Source organism: Portunus trituberculatus, chromosome 41 (assembly GCF_017591435.1).
Source record: "Portunus trituberculatus isolate SZX2019 chromosome 41, ASM1759143v1, whole genome shotgun sequence".
Lineage (NCBI taxonomy): Eukaryota > Metazoa > Arthropoda > Malacostraca > Decapoda > Portunidae > Portunus > Portunus trituberculatus.
This window is the reverse complement of record NC_059295.1, coordinates 18,713,441-18,728,440: the sequence shown is the minus strand read 5'-3', so window position 1 is coordinate 18,728,440 and position 15,000 is coordinate 18,713,441. Positions and strand designations below refer to the sequence as shown.

General features: G+C 41.9%; 1 long non-coding RNA gene across 1 annotated transcript in view; it reads right to left on the bottom strand.

Annotated features, from left to right (window-relative positions):
* LOC123516578 overlaps nucleotides 1-15,000 on the bottom strand; it is a 28,883-nt gene that overhangs the window by 857 nt on the left and 13,026 nt on the right. The window contains exon 3 of the long non-coding RNA XR_006678232.1: nucleotides 1-424. This exon is cut by the window's left edge and continues 857 nt beyond it. This is a non-coding gene — a long non-coding RNA (uncharacterized LOC123516578). The remainder of the gene's footprint in view (nucleotides 425-15,000) is intronic.

The following is a 15,000-nucleotide window of genomic DNA, read 5'->3' as shown; positions in this document are numbered from 1 at the left end:
TTATTTGTATGCCAGTCAATAAAAAAAAAGTACTAAACATGAGTCAATCGTCTTACTTCTTTTGCACAAAGGAATCACAAATATACTTTTTTATATCATCAAATTATTTTCTTTCTCACATCTATTTCGTTGGAGATTTTTGCTTCCCATTAAATAAAAAGAAAACCACTATACATCAATCAGGAATGAGTGTGAAACAATGTACGGAATGATAAAAGAAATGGAAAAAATACTCACGTTTCACATCATTTTTTCTTTCCTTTCATTATTCCTGTCTTCATCTCTTCTTCCATCACAATCGTCCATCTTGTACGAGGTGTGTGTGTGTGTGTGTGTGTGTGTGTGTGTGTGTGTGTGTGTGTGTGTGTGTGTGTGTGTGTGTGTGTGCAATATTGTGCTGTTTTTCTAAGTAGTTCATCTTGCCCTGAAATAAATGCAAACAGAGATTAGATATAAAGAAGAGAGAGAGAGAGAGAGAGAGAGAGAGAGAGAGAGAGAGAGAGAGAGAGAGAGAGAGAGAGAGAGAAATGGGTAAATAGCAAAGATAAAAAGAAGAAAAACACTGTAAAACAGCTTTTGAATATAATGATATGACAGGACACACACACACACACACACACACACACACACACACACACACACACACACACACACACACACACACACACACACACACACACACACACACACACACACACACACTGGACTTAGCTGGAGATAAAATAACCTATGTCTTTTTTTTTATATGTGCATCTGTTTGCTGTGTGTGTGTGTGTGTGTGTGTGTGTGTGTGTGTGTGTGTGTGTGTGTGTGTGTGTGTGTGTGTGTGTGTGTGTGGTGTACTTGTCAAGGGTGTTCCTCGCCAGCCTACAACCCCGGGCATTACAGCCGCTAATCCCGCGTTTAGAGAGGCTTCAAACTTTTTAATGGCCACGACGTGTCCTGCCCACTGAGGAGCCAGCACGCCCTCTGCCACCCACCCTAATGCACGGGAAATTGTCTGGGATTATGGCCATCACGGGGGCAGGAGCAGGACGAGGAGGAGGTGGTGGTGGTGAAGGAGGAAAACGAAGAGGAGGAGAATGAGAAGGACTACAAGAAGGAGGAGGAGGAGGAGGAGGAGGAGAAAGGAGGGAAAGGAGGTGGTGGTGGTGGTGGTGGTGGTGGAAGAGGAGGACAAGGGGAGGGAGAGGCAGGAGGACTTCAAGGAGGTGGTGGTGGTGCTGGTGTTGGTGCAAAGTGGAGGATGTGAAGGACGATGAGGAAGGAAGAAGGAGAAGAGGACGACTAGATGATAACTATGATGAGGATAACGAGGGAGAGAAAAAGAAGAAAAAGAAGAAGAAGAAGAAAAGAAAAAAAATAACAGCAGTACGTAGGGACCAGAAAGAAGAGGCCACGAAAAGTAAAAACAAGAGAAGGAGAAGAATAAAATGGAAGCAAAAAAAAAAAAAACAGAAAAGGAGAAAAGTAAGATAGAATAAAAAATGATAAAGAGAATGAAGAAGAAGAAGAAGAAGAAGGAGAAGAAGAAGAAGAAGGAGGAGGAGGAGGAGGAGGAGGAGGAGGAGGAGGAGGAGAAACAAAAACGAGGCTGAGGAGGAAAGATTATGTGGTGATGAGAAGAACTGGAAGGTTACGTCTGGATATTAGAGAGAGAGAGAGAGAGAGAGAGAGAGAGAGAGAGAGAGAGAGAGAGAGAGAGAGAGAGAGGTGGGGGTGTTGGAGGGGGAAAGCTAGGGAGAGGGGAGAGCTGAGGGGAAGCGAAGATTAATGGATGGGAGACGCTGACGGTAAAATGAAGGAAGAAAAGAAGAGAAGGGCGGGTTGGAAGAGAAACAGAAGAGTGAAGAATGAAAGAGAAAATTAAGAAAATAGGGGAAACAGGAGAGGACGTGAAAATGGAGGAGAAAGAAGAAAATAGATAGAAATTAGGGAAATTATAGTGAGAGAGAGAGAGAGAGAGAGAGAGAGAGAGAGAGAGAGAGAGAGAGAGAGAGAGAGAGAGAGAGAGAGGAGGAGGATGGAAGGATGGATGGAGGGAAAGAGGGAGAGGGAGGGAGAGATCGATACCTCCTGAGTAAGCGTCAATATTTCCCAATGCACCAGCGTAGCAACTCTCTCTCTCTCTCTCTCTCTCTCTCTCTCTCTCTCTCTCTCTCTCTCTCTCTCTCTCTCCACAAGGTTAATATAACATCATTTACTAGAGAGAGAGAGAGAGAGAGAGAGAGAGAGAGAGAGAGAGAGAGAGAGAGAGAGAGAAAGAGAAACAGACAGACATACAAACAGACAGACAAACAGGAAAACCAACGAAAAAACAAAAATACAAAAATAATACAATGGAATTAATAAAACAACATTTTTTTTTCTAATATGTTAATGATTCATATTAAAATTAGAAAGAAAAACAAAACAGAGCCAAACACACACACACACACACACACACACACACACACACACACACACACACACACACACACACACACACACACACACACACACACACACAAAGTTGTTATGAGGTACCGCAGGGAAATATTTTTTGGGGGTCACGTGGTGTGGCATCGAGTCTCTAATTGGTCAGTGAGTGAAAGGAAAGGAAAGCAAAATGGCGCCCTGGTAACGAAGGCTTGGGGGTCAATTTCAGGAGAACCAAGAGGAAAAGAAGAAGAAGAAGAAGAAGAAGAAGAAGAAGAAAGAAGAAGAAGAGGATAAGGAGGTTTAGGATTCTATTTAAAATTTAGTTTTTGAAGATGTTTGGATCCTGTTTATTTTATTTGTATTTATCTAATTGGATCTTATTAACACATCGTGGGGGGAGTTTGAGATTGAAAATTAGTGTGTGTGTGTGTGTGTGTGTGTGTGTGTGTGTGTGTGTGTGTGTGTGTGTGTGTGTGTGTGTTTCGAGTTTTACTTCTTAGATAAAGTAAAATTAAATACAGAGTAAAATTTTAAGTTAAGAACAGACCGATGGTGTTCACTGCAGAAAAGGGATAAATTTTAGTGTTATTGTAGAAGAGGGGATAGAAGTCTGGAAGGTCGTGTCGTATTAATTGGTGAAGGAATTGAAATTGTAAGGCACTGAACAAAATCAATTTAGTCTACTCAATCAGATATTTTACAGGGATAAGAAGTCAGATGTTTTGTGGTTTCCCTGAGTGAACTGACTAGCTTTGTATGTCTAGTATGTAAAGACATGGAAAGTGCAGAGTGGTACCATTAGTGTAAGAATGGATAGGAGAAGTTTGGTTGATGGATAATGGCAAAAGAGTGGGCACCAGAACAGAACCATGAGGAACATCACTGTTGATAGATTCATAGGAAAAACATTAATCGAGTTCACGGCAGCAATAAAACGGTCATAATGGAGCTGAATTTACAGAAAGGAGACAGAGTGACAGTATAGACATAAAGATTAGAGATAGGAAAAGATCAAGAATGTTCAACCCTTTTTTTGTGTATGATTAGACAATTTTATCTATAGTAGGAAGGATCTATGGAGGTCAGAAGATTGATAGCCAATGTTCACTATATTAATCTCCTCCTAAGTTGGTAAATCTGTGTAAAATCAACATTTAGCAAGGAGAATAAATATTAAAGGTGTCATGGTACTGAAGAGGTTAAGACGGTCAGAAATACAGGTAGGGTGTTAAGGCTTGTTTCACCAGGCTGGGGAAAGAAAGTCAAAGCTGGCAGTGAACATTGAAGTTTCCAAGAATGAAGATCTCGAAAGGGAAGAGAGTCAGAATCTACTCCACTTTGGAAGTTATCAAGTTTTTTTCCCTATAGTCAGGAGAGTTAAGGGAGAAGTATACAGCACGAATAAATTTAGTTTGAGAGAGACTCTGTAGTCGTAGCAAGACGGTTTCTTTCCTTCCATTTCTTCATCCTATTCTTTTTCTTTCTTTTTCCATTATTTTCCTTGCTGTATTTATATCTTCCCTCGGTCCTCATCCGCCAACTCTCTAATCTTCATCTTCTGAGCTTGTGTGCTCCTCCTCCTCCTCCTCCTCCTCCTCCTCCTCCTCCTCCTCCTCCTCCTCCTCCTCCAGTGCACTCTTCATAACAATCTGGTGTTTACGGAGCCATCCAGACCATGACAGGAGAGAAAGAGAGAGAGAGGGAGAGCGGACCTGTTGAAGATTAATAAAAGTAAAATAAAGAATAAATAAATTATATATGCCTGGTCTTTTCCTGTAAAATTCAATGACTCTTGAAAAAGTTTGGCGCCATTCAGGAGACTATGGAGAGAGAGAGAGAGAGAGAGAGAGAGAGAGAGAGAGAGAGAGAGAGAGAGAGAGCAGTCACCCATCGTCTATTAGTATAAAAGAGAAGTTCGATTCAACATTTCAACACTGATCCATCTCTCTCTCTCTCTCTCTCTCTCTCTCTCTCTCTCTCTCCACCGCTTCTTTGTCCTTTCGTTTATGTTTTACTCTCATTGTTCATTTCATTATCTTTTGCTTTCCTCATTTCCTATATATACGACTATATATATATATATATATATATATATATATATATATATATATATATATATATATATATATATATATATATATATATATATATATATATATAGATAGATAGATAGATAGATAGATATCACGGCAATCTTTTTCTTTCCTTTTCTTTCCTTTCTTTGCTTACAATCTCTCTCTCTCTCTCTCTCTCTCTCTCTCTCTCTCTCTCTCTCTCTCTCTCTCTCTCTCTCTCTCTCTTTCGCCTTTAGTATAATGAGAACGAAGTGGCAGTGGCGGCGGTGGTGGCGGCGGGGGAAGAAGGCCTCGGGTGTTATAATGTACTGGCGGGTCTTAAAGCGACGCTCACTCCCGTGTTTCCGTCACCAGCTCCTCCTCCTCCTCCACCTCCTCCTCCTCCTCCTCCTCCTCCTCCTCCTCCTCCTCCTCCTCCTCCTCCTCCTCCTCCTCCTCCTCCAAGCCTTCCTTCTAAGCGAGCACAGTTAATACCCGGTGACAAGAAGCAGTTACTGTAGATGCACCAGATAAGTTAAGAATGCAATAAAAAAAGAGAGAGAAATATTTATTGTATGTATGTATAGCACTCAGCCTTCCTCCCATTATCCTTGTCTCTCTTCTCTCTTTCTTGTAAGTTAAACCTTGTGTCTCTTGAGTGTCTGGCTGTATGTGTCCATGTATTTCTCTCTCTCTCTCTCTCTCTCTCTCTCTCTCTCTCTCTCTCTCTCTCTCTCTCTCTCTCTCTCTCTCTCTCTCTCTCTCTCTCTCTCCTATAAAAGTAAGAGGAAAGCCCAAGGAGGAAGTAAGAAAACATTTTGTGGAAATATAAAGAAAAGGAGAAGGAAGAAAAGAAGGAAAGGGAGAAAGGTGGAGGAGGAAAACGCGGTGATTCAGAGAGAGAGAGAGAGAGAGAGAGAGGGAGGGAGAGGGAGAGGAAAAGTGGAGTGGAGTGGAATAGAATGGAAGTTACCAGGATGGGGGAGGAGAGAGGGAGGGACACTGGGGGGATGGTTGGCTGGGAGAGGGAGGAAGGGGAGGGAGAGAGGAGGGGAGTGCGTGAGAGACGTAGCGAGAGGTGAGAGAAGCATTTGCGGTGTACAGGCCAGACATATTTCTCCACACCCAGACTAATAAGAGCTGAGTGCTGGCGACAGAGGCGGCGGGAAAGTGAATAGTGCCTTTTTTTTTACCCCCTTGCAGAGAGAGAGAGAGAGAGAGAGAGAGAGAGAGAGAGGAGGAGAGTGTTGCACCGTCCGTGTGACAACCAAGTGCCAGATTTGTCACGAAAAGTGAGTGGATGGCTGTGCGGGGCGGGTTCCGAACGGAGAGAGAGAGAGAGAGAGAGAGAGAGAGAGAGAGAGAGAGAGAGAGAGAGAGAAAGTCACACACCCGAAAAAATATGAACTCAGAACCCCAAAAAATTTAAATAAAACCGAGAAAAATAAAAGACTAGAGAGAAAAAGAAAATAAGCTTAAGAGAAAGGGAGACATAGAGAGAGAAAGGAGGCAAGCGGACGTGTGGCTTTTAGCGTGAGGGATGCGGAGACACTGTACTGGAGACACACTGTGGATCATGAGGAGTGCGAGGCGAGGCAAGGAGAAAGAGGAGGAGGAGGAGGAGGCAGTGTAGTAGGGCTGTGTTTCCCTCCTCTCGTAATGCTTTCCGTCATCCTGTGAACGCCCCTCCCCCTTGTGCAGCTTCAGCCAATCAACTCGCGCCCTCCATGTGACGTCACTGATCAATATGTAGGGGGAGGGGTTGCCTGGTTGAGGAGGGGGAGGTAGGGGGATGGAAGAGGGGGCGCTCCTTCTCCCTTAACTTGGAAATGTGTGCCACGCAGTTTCGCTCTTTATGCTACGCGATGTGTCCCAGGCCCGTCTCTCCTCTTTTTCTAAGGCAAATTGCTGTGTTTTTCTTCTTTTTTGGGGGGGTTTTCGTTTTGTGTGTTTGTTCTTTATTTCTTTGCTGTATTTTCAAAGAGGCTAATGGTGGTGGTGGTGGTGGTGGTTTTAGTTGTTTCCATTGTTTTGTAGTGTGTGTGTGTGTGTGTGTGTGTGTGTGTGTGTGTGTGTGTGTGTGTGTGTGTGTGTGTGTGGTCATGTTTTGGATAGTAATAGCTTCGTTAATGATGGTAATGGTTGTAGTTGTAGTGATAGCAGCAGCTGTAAATGCCTGTGATTGTGACAAGAACGGTACAAAGAACAAAAAAATATTACCAACAACAACACAACAACTATAGAACATCAGAAGTAATAGGAATAGTAATAGTTATAGTAGTAGTAGCAGCAGCAGCAGTAGCAGATATAACAGTAAAAGCAGCAGCAGTAAAAGCACCACCACCACCACCGCCACCACCACCAGAAACAGTCGCAGTGTACGCGGGTTATCCTTTACCTTTAAAATATCTCCGAGAAACAAAACAAGAAAATGAACTTTTATATTCTTCACGGTGGAATAAATGAAAATATTAGTGGAAGGAAGAGTGGGTGAGAGAGAGAGAGAGAGAGAGAGAGAGAGAGGAGAGGGAGAGGGAGAGGAGAAGGAGGAGGAAAGGAGGAGGAGGAGGAGGCAGACGACTTATGGGGCTGGAGATGGTGAGGAGGAAGAAGAGGAGGAGGAAGAGGAGGAGGGAAAGGTAGCAGAGGAGAAAGGGAGTAGTGTTGACAAATGGTGTACCCGGGGGATGGAAATAAGAAGGAGGAGGAGGAGGAGGAGGAGGGAGAAGGAGGAGGAGGAGGAGGAGGAGGGGAGGAGGAGGAGGAGGAGGAGGGACTCGATCGGTGCTCGTTATTAGTGTGACGGCTGCTCAGTCAAGGTTCCTTTAATGAGGCGACTTGTACCGTAATCTCCTGCAAAGTGGGAGTGGCGGGAGAATGATCCAGGGAGGAGGAGGAGGAGGAGGAGGAGAAGGAGGAGCAGGAGATGGTGGTGGAAGAGGAGGATGTTAGAAGGGATAGTATAGGCGTTTCATCCTCCCCCTCTCTCTTTCTCTCTCTCTCTCTCTCTCTCTCTCTCTCTCTCTCTCTCTCTCTCTCTCTCTCTCATTCACTCTTTTCCATGCATTCCCACTAACATTCCTCACTCCTTCACTCTCTCCTATTCCCCAAACATTCATAACCACGCCGCCATCGTCTCTCCTTCTTTCATCCTTCACTGCCCCTCTCCTCCTCTCATTCCCCATGTATCCTCCCCTCTAGCCTCTTAATTCCCCTTACACTCATAACCAGTTGATCCAAACTCACCCAAACCGACCGTCCTACCACCCGCCCACACTTCTCCACTCTTCTCACCCACCCACCCGTGCCTCCCCCTTCTCTCACCCACGCCCAGCCTCTGAATTACACCACAACACTCGAGGCTCAGGGGCCCGAGATGGAGGGTCATTCCAGTGATATGATTGGTCGCTTCCCGCCGCTGCAGTCCGTGTGATTGGCTCCGTAATCATTCGGTGGCGCTTACCCGCAAGAGGAGAAAGGAAGGGATGGAGTGTTGTAGGGTGGGTGGCAGGGAGGGACGGGGTGTGGAGTGCGGGTAGGTATTGGTAATGGTAGGTATAAGGAAAGGTGGTTTGGGAGTAAAAAGGGAGAGAATGGGAAGGTGATGAGGTTGTTACAGGGAAGGTGAACGGAGGTGTAGGATTTATCAATTTATTTGTTAGTTTGTGGAAGATTGTGTAGCTTTCTCATCGTTAAGAAAATATGTTCGTGTGTGTGATAGACAATCTGTATGTCCGTAAATGATTGTGTGACTGTCTGTATTTGTAAGATATTGTTTCTCAGAGGCAGACAAATGTAAATTTCTGATTTAATTATTTTTTCGTGTCTTTATGCTTCCTTAAAGAAAAAAGGAAAAGTTAATATCGATATACCTGTAATGCTTATAATTTTTTGTGTAGATAATGGTATTCATAGTTAAGTCCTATTTCATTTATTTAGTCTATAAACAAAGAAAAAAGAAGGAATTAGTAATGGTGATCTTTGCCAATAAAAATAAAGGAAACTAATTAAAAAAAAAGTAAACAAAATCAGAAGAAATTGAAAATAGAATTGATAAGAAAACATATATTTAAAGTTTAGTAACACAGATCTTTAGCAACACAATAATGGACAACGTTTCAGAGTCTACCAGTCAAAAGGATGAATGAATGTAGGCACCAGATAACTCTAACACAAACAGACGAAACACAATAGGAATAGAAGTAAATATAGAATAAATATGAAGACTTGTAGAGGAGATGCAGGCGAGGAGGGAAGCAGGCTGAGGGTGGCAATAACCATGAAGGCCCCGATACAGCTCATCAAGAGACGCACCATCGCGGCTCATTACGAGAGATTCAAGACAATTCAAGGAGGGGAGCAGCGAGTATAAACATTGAATCCGTCTTCCCTGAGTCATATTTATTTGTACGTCTGTTCATTATACAGATTATTTTACCCATGTTAGTTTAATTCAGTTTTCATTAAGTAAGTTGCTCTCTCTCTCTCTCTCTCTCTCTCTCTCTCTCTCTCTCTCTCTCTCTCTCTCTCTCTCTCTCTCTCTCTCTCTCTCTCTCTCTCTCGAGTTTATACATACTTGGAGGAGAAAAAAATAGATAATAAGAAGGAATGAAGCACCACATGAGATAAATTAATAGATAAATAAATGAAGATACTGAAAATTATAATAAAAATAAAGACAAAAAAATCTATTAAATGTACTGATATCTTCTCTCCATTAAGAAGTGTTTTTTTCTTACCATTATTCTCTGGTATTCATAATTGCGCCTTTTAACCAATTTTCATCTCCCGTAAAAAAAAAAGTCAATAAAATGAAATATAGAGGAAATGAGATGCAAGGCGGATAAAGATAGAGAAAGAGGTTTACAAGGATGCTTATAAAAGGAGAGAGAGAGAGAGAGAGAGAGAGAGAGAGAGAGAGAGAGAGAGAGAGAGAGATAAAAGATAAACACACGTAAAAGAACCCCATGTGATATTCTGGGCGGGGCAGGGCGTGACGGGGCGGGGCGAGGCGGGGCGTGGTGACGTGTGACGGGGAAAAATGGGCTGGACAAGGGACGTGTCAGGGCGCAGGGAGGGGACAGATAGGCTCAGGGAGAGGCAGGGAGAGGCAGGGAGGGATAAGGGGTGGTGGTGGGTGACACAAAGGATGGGGGAGGGAAGGGAAAGGATAGGGAGAGGCTAGAGAGAGAAGGATGTGAGGGAGTGGCAGGGGGGTGAAGGGCAGGGGAGGGAAGGGGTGGCAGGGAGGTTATGCGCCTTGTTACCTTAAGCAAGATTCCTGAAAATTTGTTGTCGTGCTTGAATCTTTGGCTGACGCTGTTGTTGTTGTTGTTGTTGTTGTTGTTGTTGTTGTGGGGTGGTGGTGGTGGTGGTGGTGGTGGTGGTGTTTGTCACCACCATTGTTATTGCTGTATATGGTATTATTTTTTATTATTGGCACTGCTGCTGCTGTTATTGCTACTACTTCCACTGCTATTACTACTACTTCCACTGCTATTACTACTACTACTACTACTACTACTACTACTACCACTACTACTGATGATGATGTTGATGATTGTAATGATAATAATGTTAATAATAATGATAAAAATAATGATAATGATAATGATATTTATCAGTCACAGTAATAACTTTCAATCTCGTTTAAAAAATAAGAAAAATCGCTGTATCTTTTTTTTTTTCATGCATTACATCCTGCTCCCTTGGTTGCAGGTCACGTCTGGAGGAGGAAATAGTGGGCGTGGAAGTGGAAGAACCTTCGTCGTTACTGCCATTAATGTCTTTGCCTTATCACAAACCCTTAATAGATCCACACATACTTGTTCTTTCTCTTTGTTCATTTATGTTACTACCACAATCACTACCACTTCTATTCTCAGCACTACCACCACCACCACCACCACTATTAACGCTACAATTATTAAACCCTTCGGTACTAGGACACGTTTTCACATTTATTCTGCTTACTATTTGGTCATTTTATACAGCTTCAGAAACTTATGTGGGGGATTAGAATAGTGAAGAATGTGGCCATTAATCTTCTGATCTCCATAGACCATTCCTAATGTCTATAAAACTGTCTAATCACACCCAAAACTCAAGGTAAAAATGCGTTCCAGTATTGAAGGGGTCAATGCATGCAATTTACTCTCTCTCTCTCTCTCTCTCTCTCTCTCTCTCTCTCTCTCTCTCTCTCTCTCTCTCTGTCGGGGGTGGAAAATGAATTCAAAATATAACCCATAGGAATAGTTTTCTCCTAATGGCTGGCTGGCGAATTACAGGCCCAGATGTAGCTGATAAAACGTGGCTCCAATTGGAATATGAACAAGTTATATATTTTTTTTTTTTTTTCCTGGCGGCGTTTTAATCCTCTGACCGACGACTGTGTTTTTTACGGGTACATTTTCATTTTTGCTTTACTGAATATATATATGTATTTTTTGTTTTGTGTTTCATTATTAGTATGAATAAATAAACATTGGGGGAAGGTGGTGGTTGTGGTAGCGGCGGTGGTGAAGGTGGTGGAAGGAAAAAGAAAGAGAAGATGTAGAATATTAAGGAAAGAAGGAGAAACTGAAGTAGTAGGAAAGCCTGTGCGGTGAAGCAGAGAGAGAGAGAGAGAGAGAGAGAGAGAGAGAGAGAGAGGGTAAAGGGAGGGATTCGCGCCTTCACTCCCTCCAATGATTGAAAGAAAATGGGGAACAAACAGAGGCAGGCTACTCTTCAGTTCTGTGTAGCATGCGAGTCTTCAGAAAAGCATGATTTTGTTCTGCCTGTGATGTAACTCATTGTGTCTTACAAGTCGTCTCTGTCTCTTGTGGCAGCGATGGTGGTGGTAACGATAGCGATGTAATTGATGGTGATGGTGATAATGATAATAATATACGAAGAGGAACAAATAGGATAAGGAGAATGCTATGAAGAACAAGAAAAGTTGAGGGGAAGCAACAACAACTGCTACTACAAAAAAAAAAAGAAAAAAAAACAATCAGCAACAGCAATAACAACAACAACAACAACAACAACAACAAGACTGCAATAAGATGAACAAAAATAGGGTTATTTTCTTTTCCCTTACAATATATTTCTTTTTCTCATTGATGGGCAAAATTATTCATGAAGCGGAAGTGAAGTTATAAAGAAAATACGAGTAAATATACAGATAAATTTGAGTGTGGGTTCTGAAGGGCAAGCGCCGTTCACTTGCCCATGTAAGGAAGAAAAATTAAAGCCAGATTTGCTTTTACACATGTTACAAAACTTGAGTTCTCATAAAATGTAAAATAACTTGAAGGTATTACTTTGTATTTGGTCACATTCATAATTCTCACCACATATTTTCTTTTCGCTAACATTTTCAAAGTTTTCATGACATTTTTATGGGATACACACGGCAGGCAGATAATGATGATAATAATAATAAAAAAAAAGAGTAGGAACTAGAAAGGCAAGAATATCATTGATGGTTTGATATAATGTCAATATTTCAAAGTTTTCATTGCATTTTCATGATACAAACAGTTGCCAAATAACAATGATGAAAATAAACAGAATAAGACCTTAGTAGACAAGAATGTTATTATTGATGTTTTATCTAATGCTAATATTTTCCAAAGTTTAAGGATCATTTCACGGTATTGATAAAGCAAACAAATAATGATAATGAAAACAAACAGTGCAAGAACCAGACAGACAAGAACACAACTCGTGCTTTGATATCAAAATAAATACGATCAAATATAGATGGAACAACCAAAGCTGAACAAATAAATACACTCACCACCGCCTCATTTCTCGATAACTATCTACTGTTAATGACGTGCCTGGGTTGATGATTATAAGTTAATAACAACAAACACTAATAATGACCAGCTTTTAACCGAGTGAGGAAAAGATTAATCAGAAAAAAAATATATATATACACACTCCCTCAGTTAATAGGTATCAGTTTTATTTATCAAAGGCAACGATCAAGAGTTCTCTAATCCTTTGAAGACTCGCCTGTTAGTTACCTCTGAGGACGTGACTCAAACTCTCACTCAAGGCTATCCAAATGAACTACACGACTGGCTTCAGGCGCGCGCACACACACACACACACACACACACACACACACACACACACACACACACACACACACACACACACACACACACACACACACACACACACACACACACACACACACACACACGAATGCACGAACGCACGCACACCGCCATTTCTCTCCTTGTTCAAGTTATCAATATATCATTTTCCTTTCCTGTATCTACATACTCAAAGTCTTCGTCAATACTTGAAAGCCTTCTCCTCCTCCTCCTCCTCCTCCTCCTCCTCCTCCTCCTCCTCCTCCTCCTCCCCTGCGGCCACGTCAGTAATGTTCGTACTTACTACAACTTTCTCCTTTCCGTCTGTGCCTCGAAAATAGAGTTTTGTAACCATAAAAGTGGACGGCGTATTTGTAAAGAGATTTCCTTTGGTCTTTCTCCCTCCCCGAATTCTCTCTCTCTCTCTCTCTCTCTCTCTCTCTCTCTCTCTCTCTCTCTCTCTCTCTCTCTCTCTCTCTCTCTCTCTCTCTCTCTCTCTCTCTCTCTCTCTCTCTCTCTCTCTCTCTCTCTCTCTCTCTCTCTCTCTCTCTCTCTCTCTCTCTCTTACTTTGACGACTACAGGTACTGATAAGCAGCTTGCCTGGTGCACACACACACACACACACACACACACACACACACACACACACACACACACACACACACACACACACACACACACACACACACACACACACACACACACACACACACACACACAGGTGCACTCAGGTAGGTACACTCGCCCTTCGACCTCCTCAATAATTTATTAAAGACAGAAATCTACAAAGGTATTTATCTCATGAATATCTTACGAAGTTGGCGGGAGAACCAACAAAAATTTTATCCTGGTCCTTCTTTCGTTCCGTGTGTGCGTGTGTGTAAATGTGTGTGTGTGTGTGTGTGTGTGTGTGTGTGTGTGTGTGTGTGTGTGTCATTAAATGTTGTTCCTGCCTCTTATTTTATACTTTTCGCTCCAATGTCAACAAGAGGAGGTTTATGTCTCTCTCTCTCTCTCTCTCTCTCTCTCTCTCTCTCTCTCTCTCTCTCTCTCTCTCTCTCTCTCTCTCTCTCTCTCTCTCTCTCTCAATTAATTTCCATTCTATCTCTACCCCTCCGTCTCTTCTTGGCCATCACTTGTCTTCTCGTCTCCTTTCAACATCTCTCATATATTTTCCCTTCTTTCCTCCCTTCATCCTCTTCTCAACACGAACATTCCCCATTTCTTCACAATTCACATATTCCAACCTTTCTCTATATCTTGTCTCTTTCTCTCTATATATATTACCTCTCTTCTATTATTCTCACACTAATCCTTCCCTTCACTTATCTTCCACTCGTTCTCACATCATATATCTGTGTAACTCTATGTAACTGTATAATTCGATGTAATTCCTTGCTTTCCCTCATCTACTCCCCACATACGTCTCCATTTCTCTCCCCTCCCCCACCCCATTACGCCCCGCACAGGGATGGGGCTCCCTCCCTGACCCCTTGACTAACTAGGAGGAGGAAAGGAGGAAAATGGAGCAGTGAGGAAAAGAGTGAAAGGCAAGGAAACACAATGCCTACACCCCCCCCACCTCACCCGCCCTCTCTCTCTCTCTCTCTCTCTCTCTCTCTCTCTCTCTCTCTCTCTCTCTCTCTCTCTCTCTCTCTCTCTCTCTCTCTCTCTCTCTCTCTCTGTGTGTGTGTGTGTGTGTGTGTGTGTGTGTGTGTGTGTGTGTGTGTGTGTGTGTGTGTGTGTGTGTGTGTGTGTGTGTGTGTGTGTGTGTGTGTGAGTGAGAGAGAGAGAGAGAGAGAGAGAGAGAGAGAGAGAGAGAGAGAGAGAGAGAGAGAGAAAATTTCCTATCCTGAATTTAGACGCCAAAGTTGAAAAAAAAGTAAAAACAGTGAAAATAAATGAAGAAATAAGTAAATAAGCACAAACAAAAGTGATGTATAGTCCTCTTATGTTTTTTTTGTTTTTCTTAAGTCGTGATTAAACAAGAACCGTTTCATAATCTTGTCTTTTATATTACATTTGTATCTTATTTTTGCTTTTGCTTTTTTTTTTTCTTTAGTGGTTTAGAATAATGTGAGTTTTATCAATGCGTTTATGTAATTTTATCACAATTACTTTTTTTTCAGTCTTATTAAAAAGTAGCTGTTGACGCAAACTGTTATATTTCTATCCTTATTATATAACACTATTATTATTATTATTATTATTATTATTATTATTATTATTATTATTATTATTATTATTATTGTCAATGCTATTATTGGTAAACGTTTTCGAAATCACTTTTATAGAAAATACTCAGGTTAAGCATCATTAAATCATAGCCTTCCATTGTATCATTTATTGTTTTTTTTCTATTTAAGTATTCCTCCTCCTCCTCCTCCTCCTCCTCCTCCTCCTCCTCCTCCTCCTCCTCCTCCTCCTCCAT